We start from the raw sequence: 12,091 nt of genomic DNA, 5'->3' as shown, positions 1-12,091 counted from the left end.
CAGAAACTTCTGCAGACTTAAACGTCCCATCTGACAGCTGTGAAGAGAGCAGTGGTTCTCCTGGCATGGTGCTTGAGCTCTGAGAATGGACATACTGCCTCCTCAAGTGGGTCCCTGAACCCAATGTAGCCTAACTGGGAGACACCTCCTAGTAAGGGCCAACAGACACCTCATACAGGCGGGAGACTCTCTTCAATGAAGCATCCAAGGAAGGATCAAGCAGCAATATTTGCTGTTCTGCAGCCTCCTCTGTTGATACCCAAGCAAACAGGGTGTGGAGTGGACCTCCAGCCAACTCCAACAGACCTGCAGCTGAGGGTCCTGACTGTTAGAAGGAAAACTAACAAACAGAAAGGAATAGCATCAGCATAAACAAAAAGGACATCCACACCAAAACTTCATCTGTAGGTTACCAACATCAAAGACCAAAGATAGATAAAACCACAAAGATTAGAAGAAACCCGAGCAGAAAAGCTGAAAATCCTGAAAACCAGACCACCTCTTTTCCTCCAAAGGATTGCAGCTCCTCACCAGCAACGGAACAAAGCTGGAGGGAGAATGACTTTGACGAGTTGACAGAAGGAGGCGTCAGAAGGCTGGTAATAACAAACTTCTCTGAGATGAAGGAGTATGTTCGAACACATCATAAGGAAGCCAAAAACCTTGAAAAAAGGTCAGACAATGGCTAACTAGAATAAACAGTGTAGAAAATACCTTAAATGACTTTATGGAGCCGATAACCATGGCACAAGAACTTTGTGACATATGCACAAGCTGATTCAATAGCTGATTCAATCCAGTAGAAGAAAGGATATCAGTGATTGAAGATCAGATTAATAAAATAAAGTGAGAAGACAAGTTTAGAGTAAAAAGAGTGAAAAGAAATGAACAAAGCCTCCAGGAAAAATGGGACTATGTGGAAACACCAAATCTACGTTTGTTTGGTGTACCTAAACGTGACAGAGATAATGGAACCAAGTTGGAAAACACTGCTTAGGATATTATTCAGGAGAATTTTCCCAACGTAGCAAGGCAGGCCAACATTCAAATTCAGGAAATACAGAGAACACCACAAAGACACTTCTGGATAAGAGCAACCCCAAGATACTAATTGTCAGATTCACCAGGGCTGAAATGAAGGAAAAAATGTTAAGGGCAGCCAGAGAGAAAGGTCGGGTTACCCATAAGGGGAAACCCATCAGACTAACAGCAGACCTCTCAGCAGAAACCCTAGAAGCCAGAAGAGATTGGGGTCAATATTCAACATTCTTAAATAAAAGAATTTTCAGCCCAGAATTTCACATCCAGCTAAACTAAGCTTCATAAGTGAAGGAGAAATAAAATCCTTTAGAGACAAGCAAATGCTGAGAGATTTTGACACCCCCTGTCCTGCCTTAAAAGAGCTCCTGAGGGAAGCACTCAGCATGTAAAGGAACTACTGGTACCAGTCACTGCAAAAAATATGCCAAATTGTTAAGACCATCAATACGATGAAGAAGCTGCATCAATTAACGGGAAAAACAGTGAGATAACATAACAATGACAGGATTAAATTCACACATAACAATATTGACCTTAAATGTAAATGGGATAAATGCCTCAATAAAATGTCATAGACTGTGAAATTGGATAAAACATCAAGACCCATCAGTGTGCTGTATTCAGGAGACCAATCTCACATGCAGAGACACACATAGGCTCAAAATAAAGGTATGGAGGAAGATCGACCAAGCAAATGGAAAGGAATACAAATTAACAATTAAAGAAAAGCAGGGGTTGCAATCCTAGTCTCTGATAAAACAGAATTTAAACCAACAAAGATCAAAAGACACAAAGAAGGCCACTAAATAATGGTAAAAGGATCAATTCAGCAAGAAGAGCTAACTACCCTAAATATATATGCACCCAATACAGGAGCACCCAGATTCATAAAGTAAGTCCTTAGATACCTACAAACAGACTTAGACTCCCACACAATAATAATGGGAGAATTTAACACTCCATTGTCAATATTAGACAGATCAACAAGACAGAAGGTTAACAAGGATATCCAGGATTTGAACTCAGCTCTGCACCAAGTGGACCTAATAGAAATCTACAGAACTCTCCACCCCATATCAACAAAATAAACATTCTTCTCTGCACCACATCGCACTTATTCTAAAATTGATCACATAATTGGAAATAAGCACTCCTCATCAAATGTAAAAGAACAGATATCACAACAAACTGTCTCTCATATCACAGTGTAATCAAATTAGAACTTAGCATTAAGAAACTCACTCAAAACGGCACAAATACATGGAAACAGAACAACCTGCTCCTGAATGGCTACTGGATAAATAACAAAATGAAGGCAAAAATAAAGATGTTCTTTGAAACCAGTGAGAACAAAGACAAAAAACACCAGATCTCTGGGACACATCTAAAGCAGTGTGTAGAGGGAAATTTATAGCACTAAATGCCCACAAGAGAAAGGAGGAAAGATCTAAAATCGACAGCCACACATCACAATTAAAAGAACTAGAGAAACAAGAGCAAACAAACTCAAAAGTGAGCAAAAGGCAAGAAAGATCAAGCAGAACTAAAGGAGATAGAGACACAAAAAACCCTTTAAAATTATGAATTTAGGAGCCGATTTTTTGAGAAGATCCACAAAATTGATAGACCACTAGCAAGACTAATAAAGAAGAAAAAAGACAAGAATCAAATAGACACAATAAAAAATGATAAATGTTATATCATCACGGATCTCACAGAAATACAAACTACCATCAGAGAATACTATAAACTCCTCTACACAAATAAACTAGAAAATCTAGAAGAAATGGATAAATTCCTGGACACATACTCCCTCCCAAGATTAAATCAGGAAGAATTTGAATCACCGAATAGACCAATAACGGGCTCTGAAATTGAGGCAATAATTAATAGCATACCAACAAAAAAATATCCAGGACCAGATGGATTCACAGCTGAATCCTACCAGAGGTACAAAAAGGAGCTGGTACCATACCATTTCTTCTGAAACTATTCCAATCAATAGAAAAAGAGGAAATCCTCCCTAATTCATTTTATAGGACCAGTATCATCCTGATACCAAACCCTTGCAGACACAAAACAAAAAAAGAGAACTGTAGACCAATATCGTTGATGAAAATCAATGTGCAAATCCTCAATAAAATACTGGCAAATGGAATCCAGCAGCACATCAAAAAGCTTATCCACCACTATCAAGTAGTCTTCATCCCTGGAATGCAAGGCTTGTGCAACATACACTAATTAATAAATGTAATCCATCAAATAAACAGAATCTATGACAAAAACCACATGAGTATCTCCATAGATATAGAAAAGGCCCTTGACAAAATTCAAGTCTTTCCTGCTGAAAACTCTCAATAAACTACATATTGATGAAATGTATCTCAAAATAATAAGAGCTATTTATGACAAACCCACAGCCACTATCATACTAAATCCGTAAAACTGGAAACATTCCCTTTCAAAACTGACTCCAGACAAGAATGCCCTCTCTCACCTCTCTTATTCAAAATAGTGTTGGAAATTCTGGCCAGAGCAATCAGGCAAGAGAAAGAAACAAATGTATTCAATTAGGAAGTCAAATTATTTCTGTTTGCAGATGACATGATTGTATCTTTAGAAAACCTCATCGTCTCAGCCCAAAATCTCCTTAAGCCGATAAGCAACCTTACTAGTCTCAGGATAAGAAATCGATATGTGAAAACCACAAGCATTTCTATACACCAATAACAGACAAACAGAGATCCAAATCATGAGTGAGCTCCCATTGACAATTGCTACAAAGAGAATAAAATACCTTGGAATACATCTTACAAGGGATGTGAAGGACTTCTTCAAGGAAAACTACAAATCACTGCTCAATGAAATAAAAGAGGACACAAACAAACGGAAGGACATTCCATGCTCGTGGATAGAAATAATCAATATTGTGAAAATGGTCATACTGCCCTAGGTAAATTACAGATTCAATGCCATCCCTATCAAGCTACCAATGACTTTATTCACAGAATTAGAAAATACTACTTTAAAGTTCATATGGAACCAGAAAAGAGCCCACTTTGCCAAGACAATCTAAGCAGAAAGAACAAAGCTGGAGTCATCACACTACCTGACTTCAATCTATACTAAAAGGCTACAGTAACCAAATAGCATGGTACTGATATCAAAACAGATCCATAGACCAATGGAACAGAACAGAGGCCTCAGAAATAACACCACACATCTACAACCATCTGATCTTTGACAAACCTGACAAAAACAAGCAATGGAGAAAGGATTCCCTATTTAATAAATGGTGCTGGGAAAACTGGCTAGCCCTAGATAGAAAGCTGAAACTGGATCCCTTATTTACACCTTATACACAAATTAATTCAACAGGGAATAAAGACTTAAATGGTAGTCCTAAGACCGTAAAAACCTTAGAACAATTTCTAAACTACACCATTCAGGACATAAGCATGGGCAAAGATTTCATGACTAAAACAACAAAAGCAATGGCAACAAAAGCCAGAATAGACAAATCAGATCTAATTAAAGTAAAGCGCTTCTGCACAGCAAAGAAACTACCAACAGTGTGAACAGACAATCTACAGAATGGGAGAAAATTGTTGGCAATCTATCCATCTGACAAAGGGCTAATATCCAGAATCTACAAAAAACTTAAACAAATTAACAAGAAAAAAACACCATCAAAAAGCGGGCAAAGGATATGGACAGACACTTCTCAAAAGAAGACATCTATGCAGCCAACAGACACATGAGAAAATGCTCATCATCACTGGTCATCAGAGAAATGCAAATCAAAACCACAATGAGATAAAATCTCATGCGAGTTAGAATGGCGATTATTTGAAAGTCAGGAAACAACAGATGCTGGAGAGGATGTAGAAAAATAGGCAGGCTTTTACACTGTTGGTGGGATTGTAAATTAGTTCCTCCATTGTGGAAGACAGTGTGGCCATTCCTCCAGGATCTAGAACTAGAAATACCATCTGACCCAGTGATTCTATTACTGGGTATATACTCAAAGGATTATAAATCATGCCACTATAAAGACACATGCACACGTATGCTTATTGCAACACTATTCCCAATAGCAAAGACTTGGAACCAACCCAAATGTCTATCAATGATAGAACTGATTAAGAAAATGCAGCACGCATAAACCATGGAATAGTACGCAGCCATAAAAACGGATGAGTTTTTGTCCTTTGCGGGGACTTGGATGAAGCTGGAAACCATCATTTTCAGCAAACTATCAAAAGGACAGATAACCAAACACCATATGTTCTCAATCATAGGTGGGAATTTACCAATGAGAACACTTGGACACAAGGCAGGTAACATCACACAACGGGGCCTGTCAGGGGCTGGAGGGTTAGAGGAGAGATAGCAGTAGGAGAAATATCTAATGTAAATGATGAGTTGATGGGTGAAGCAAAACAACATGGCATCTGTAAACCTATGTAAAAAACCTGCACGTTGTTCACATGTACCCTAGAACTTAAAGTATAATAAAAAAAAATAGATTGATTTACATGTGTTGAACAATACTTACATTGGAGAGATAACTCCTTCTTCGTCGTGGTGTATAATCCTTGCAATATGTTATTGAATTTGGTGTTCTAATGTTCTGAGGAGAATTTTTACATCAATAGTCAACAGGAAAATTGATTTGTACTTGTATTTTTTTTCCTTAGTGTCTTTGTGGGGTTCAGTGTTGTGTTAATGCTGGGCTCATAAAATAAGTTGGAAATTGTTTTCTCTTTTTCATTTTTCTGAAGTAGTTTAAGAAGGGTTGGTGTTAACCCTGCTTTAACATTTTGGAAAAAAGAAATTTAATGAAGTGATCTGGGCCTGGGCTTTTTGAGGGGAGGTTGTTGTTACTACTTATATGCCTATTCAGATTTTTTATGGTTTATTTTTAGTATAATCTATATTTCTAGACATTTGTCTGTTTCTCTTAGCTTATCACATTTTTTGGCATATACTTGGAATTAAACTTTTATAATCTCTTCTTTTCCTACTTTTATGGCATCAGTAGTAATAGCTCCTCTTTTATTTCTGAATTTAATTATTTGAGATATCTTCTTTTTTCTTTTAATCTAACTGTCAGTTTTCTTAATCTTTTCAATAAAACCAAAGTTTAATTGATGTTTCTATGGCTTTTAATTGTTATTTATTTATAACTGCTGAAATTTTTATTCTTTACTTATGTTTGGTTACATTTACTAGTTGATTTAGATACATTTTTTTTAAATGTACACATTTACTACTACAATTGAATACAAGCTATAGATGTATTCAATAATTTTGTTATGCTTTCTCTCCAGTTATGTTGAAATTTTCACTGTGATTTCTTCTTTAACCCATAATGCTGTTTAGGAGCATGTTACTTGATTTTAATGTATTTGCAAATTTTTAAATTTTTCTTCTGGTATTCACTTCTAGTTCCATTCCATTTTAATTGTAAATGATACTTCGTATGATTTTAATTTTCTTGAATTGATTTCTTTGTGGTCTGATTTGTGATATAGTCTCAAGAATGTTCCATGTGCGCACCAGAAGCATCTGCATTCTGTTGTTGAGAAGATCGTTTCTAAAAGTCTGTTGGATTTGGTTGAATCACTCCTTGCTCAATCCTCTGTCTTCATTTGGTCGACCAGGTTGTCCTCTCCATTATTAAAGTCTCCTATCATTTTGGTGGTGGTCTCTATTCCTCCCTTCATTTTTATTTATAATTTTGTTTTTTACACAGACGAAGTGTTGCTATCTTGCCCAGGTTAGTCTCAACTCCTGGGCTCAAACCATCCTCCTGCTTCAGCCCCCACCAAGATGCAGGGATTACAAGAAGGTGTGAGCCACTGTACTCAGCCTATTTCTCCTTTTAATTCTTTCATTATTTGTGTTATGTGTTTGGAATAGTTGCTGATACATGTGCATATTTTGATTATGATATCTTCTTGGAGATTTATCTTTATTGTATAATGTCCTTGTTTGTCTTTATGACAGTTTTTTGCTTAAAGTCTAATCATCTAATGTAAATGTGACCAACTTTGTTCTATTTTGGTTGCTATTTAGGATGATTTGGTTACCATATAGAATATAATTTTCCATTCCTGCACTTTCAATCCATGTTTATCATTAAATAAACAGCATTTATTTGATTTTATATTTTTAGTTTTATAAACAATTTATAAAAAGAATTTATTTGATTTTATATTTTTATTTTTTCAGTGACCTTGTGTCTGTTATTGGAGAATTTAACATTGTTATATATAAGTTATTATTTGAAGTTAAGGAGTTACTACTGCCATTTTGTGAATTATATTGTGTTTCTTTTGTAGTTATTTTTTTATTTATTTTATTTATCACTGTCTTCCTTTTGTCTAATTAATTTTTGTACTAATATGTTTTTATTTCTTTTTCTTTTGTCTACATTCTACATGTATTTTCTTTGTGATTACTATGCAGATTTCATGAAATATCTCAAAGTTATAAAAATCTAGTTTAATCTGATGTTATCTCCAGTAGCATATAAAAACTCCAGTCTTTTACGTGACTGTCTTTCCCAACACACACATTGTTCTTGATGTCACAAATTAGGCCTTTTTTAATGATGTATTCTTTAACATACACATAAAATATTTTTGTACATTTTGTGTCAAATTCTATAAAGGAATTAAAATTACTTACCAACATCACAATAATACAGGATGCTATATTTCTCTATATATTTGCTTTGCAACTGAGCTTTATAGTATTGTATGGCTTTTTTGGTACTCTAATTTTTTAATCTCAAAGGACTTTCCAGCACTTCTTGAAGAACAAACCTAGTGGTCATAACCTCCTTCAGCTTCACTTTATCTGAAAAAATCTTAATTTCACCTTCATGTTTCAATGAGAGTTTTGCCATATATAATGTCCTTGGTTGGTAATTTTTCTCTTTTTTTTTGAAATTGAGTATATCATCCCACACTCTGAACTGCAAAATATCTTTAAAGACATCTGTTGATAGTATTAGTGGGCCTAAATTTATGTGTTTAATCTTTTTTCTCTTGAAATTTTTGAAGTTTTTTCTATGAGATATTTAACACTTTTATATTGTGTCTCACTTTGGTTTTCTTTAAATTTATGCTGGTCAAAGTCCACTAAAGTTCTTGAGTGTGTTTGTCGATTTCTTTTTTCATATTTGAGCAGTTTTTGTCCGTTAATTTTGTTTATTTATTTATTTGTTTTGAGATGAATTCTCACTCTGTTGCCTAGACTAGAGTGCAGTGGTGTGATCTCAGCTCATTGCAACCTCTGCCACCCGGGCTAGAGTGATTCTCTTGCCTCAGCCTCCCAAGGAGCTGGGACCAAATGTGAGTGCCACCAGGCTTGGCTAAATTTTGTATTTTTTTTTTTTTAGTAGAAACGGGATTTCACTATATTGCTAGGTGGATCTTGAACTCTTGACCTCAAGTAATCCACCTGCCTTGGCCTCCCAAACTGCTGGGATTACAGGTATGAGACACCGTGCATGACCTGCCTTTCGTATTTTTAATAACACACTTGGGACCTGTTATTTATTTCTTCTTGCCTATTTCTCCCTTTTGAAACAGCAATGTCTGTCCTTTGTCTTTCCCACCGTTGTATTTCAAAAACACACAACATGTTAGATTTCATAGATCCACAGCTAAAGAAAAACTTGCATTAGAATGAATTATACCTTGACTTTCACCCATATGAGGTTTGGACAAGACTTTGAAGTTAGATTTTAAAGTTGATTCTGCAGAGAGTTTAGAATTACAGAATCTAGTAGATGGAATGATTGTATTTTGTGTGGAATTAAAAATAAATTGGGAACATAAGGCATGGTTTTCATGTTTTTGTTTCCCTTAAAACTTTATGTTGAAAATTAATCCCCAAAGCAGCAGTATTGGGAGATGTGGTTTTTCAGGATGTGTTTATGTCAGGAGTGCTCTATCCTCATAAATAGACTACTGCTCTTATTAAAACGTTTGATGAAGAAAGTTTGGTCAATTACACATTATAACTTCTCTCCACCTCACATTAATTCCTAGAGTGAAAAAAACTGACCAATGGATTGTCTACTTATCTCCAGTCATTCACCTTTTTATAAAACTTAACCTAACACTGTAACAAGTGTGCAGATACAAAAGTTCATAAGTCATTGTCCATGATCTTGTGTAATTTAAGAGAAGATATAACAATAAACTAAAACTTCCAGGACACATGGCACTTATAACTGTTCAGGAAATGTGAAGATAATAAAGGTACTAAAAGAGGGGCTTCAGTGGCATCATTGCATGTTTGATGTTTATGGGAAATGAAGGAAAGAGCAGGCTGGGGGGATGATTCACATAGGGTTGCTAGGGATGACTCAGGACTCTTTGATTGAGGTAACAATGATGGTCGGCACTGAGGAGAGTGGTGGTCTTTGTTGACATAATCACAGAGATTTTCTAAGAAGAGATTTTGTTTGTTGTCCTGTTTGTTTTTCCAGATATGCATTTACTTTTCTGATAAAGGACACATCTTCAAATAGTAGTGCTATAAAAGTGCTTTTTATTCCATAGAATTGGAATCTCTGTCATGTTCCTTCCTGTCTTCTGGATTTTTGCCTGTTTTTTGGGTTGCAGGCCCAGGTACTGTGACCAGAGCAACAGTAATTAGGCCTTTATCTACATAGTGATGCTCCTACCATGACAAACTTGTTCTCTACCGACATAGATTGGGAAGATGTTCTCTACAGTGGCCTCAAATAGAAGCCTGCTGTCTATCTTAACATGATAATGAGCAGCTTCTTCCCATGCACCACCTGCTCTTTGAATATACTACAAGCCATTGCCATTAATCCCAGAACCTACTGGTTGGTGAATTTCAAACTCACTCATTTTAGTTATACATTATGTGTTTTCTTCCTCTCATGGATTCTCAACTTCTGTATTAGTAGTGACTGGCTTTACCCCACTAAAGCTAAATCAAATGCAACCTGGGCAAGAATTATTTTTCTTATTTACTCATCTATTACCAAATTCACTCTTTTAATTAATATAATGCTTGGGATAACATTTTCTTTTATTCGTCCATAAATGTGCTTCATATGGATATATCACACATGGTGTATAATTTGACACAGTGTTAATATAGTTTTGATCCATTTAGATGTTTGCATGTTTATTTTATCTCAATGTTTGTTCTCAGGAAGAGTATTTTTCTCCATAAACTAAATTTTCAGGAAATTTTAAATGCATTTTACTGAGGTAAATATACTCAGTTCACATTGCTTTTGTGTATTAAGGCACATTTTTCCTCAATCCTGAAAATAACTTTTGAAATATATGTAATTTTAAATTTACATGTCTTTCCCTCAGAACTTTGAAGACCATAATCTACTGGATTCTTGATCTTATTCACATATGGAGAAATAGGTTTGTTTTCATTGCTTCATAATTAATTTGAATTTTATCTTAGATGGCTTTATGTGATTTTCTCTATTTTGGTATTATGCTTTTAACTATTGTTTTTCTTTTAATAGGTAGGCCTTTAAGCTATTATAATTAATTATTTTAATAATTATATTTTTTATTCCTTATTTGACATTCACTCCATTTTATTTATTTAAACTGGGACTTAAACTATATGATTTACTCTAGATTTTTATGTATTTTAATTTTTCATATTATTTATTTGTTTATCCCTATTGGGACTCCTAAATATTCACTTCATCCTACCTTCTAATTCATAATTCCTTTTTTCATTTATGTAATTTTTCTATTTATTCTATCCTTTACGTTGAAAATTTTTTTACATTTAAAATTTTTACCTAATTGTTTTCATAATATACTTTATTTTTTTCTTACTTTTAAACTTTTCCTCTGCTATATTTAATCATTATAACTACTTATATTATTTCTACACTATATATACAATTTTGAGATTTATTAAGAGCTAATGGTACAGCCGTGTTTTGATTAGTATTTTGTTACTGAATAACTTTGATCTTGATGACTTTTACTTTGTATATCTTAAAAAGAATAGTAGATTTCATTTTGTTATAAATGACCGACCTCAAATGATAAGGTCGTTGAAGATTCTGTGTCGAGGTATTTTATTCCACTGAAAAGATATCCGTAATGTGAACAATGCTCCCATTGCAGACACCTGAAATGATTAAGTCAATGTCTTTATCTAAATTGTCCTGATTAAAACACAGGGTGTACATATGAACCATAAACTAATATGAGGATTGGTGTTAATTCCCAAATCAACCAAAGAGGAGAAATACCACCTCCACTAACTACTCTAACCTATTTTTTCTAAACTTTTGAAAATGTAAGGATTCTTGTTTTAGATAGCATAGTCAGATCCAAATACTCCTGCATCTATGCTGCTGTGATATTATACTCACCAATCAGACATGTTCAATTCTAACAACCTGTGCTTTCCTTATTAGCAATTCCGAAAGGTAGCATCAACTTCTAGTCTAATTTTGATTCTACAGCTGTACTTCTTTATTCTTTCCTGAAAAATTATTTGTGGAGTTAGATGCTTTTGAAGTTTCTCAGCATATATGGTTATTTCAGGTTGAAAAGATAAGATTATCTAAATTTTTGCCAGAAATTCTGATACCCACATTATATCTTTGAAATAATTGGTTGTCACACTCCTGCTGACATGTACATTTAGGAAAAGTATATAAATGTCAGTGCTTTGCAGTGTCTGAGGGGTTGAAATAAATAATACCGGACATCTTGAACACTGAGTCTCACATGTAGATTTTCATTCCCATTCCCAGCACTTAGATTCAGGGGCACCTTCCTGAGGGGCTTTTGGTGGAGGCTTTCTTCAGAAACTTTTGTTCAGATCCCTGTTTCTGGAGAAGAAATGGAACTTTGATAATAATTTTTATACATTCTTTTGAATACTCCACGCTTTTTACTCTTGCTCATGAATTCTCCTCTATGCTCTCCTGCCCCTTTTCTTACAAAATTGCAGGCCTGTTTTTAATGAGGGGCCACCTCGGCAGTGAGACAGTGCCCCA

This window comes from Pongo abelii, chromosome 17, assembly GCF_028885655.2.
Source record: "Pongo abelii isolate AG06213 chromosome 17, NHGRI_mPonAbe1-v2.0_pri, whole genome shotgun sequence".
NCBI classification, from domain to species: domain Eukaryota; kingdom Metazoa; phylum Chordata; class Mammalia; order Primates; family Hominidae; genus Pongo; species Pongo abelii.
This window is presented reverse-complemented; position numbering follows the sequence as displayed.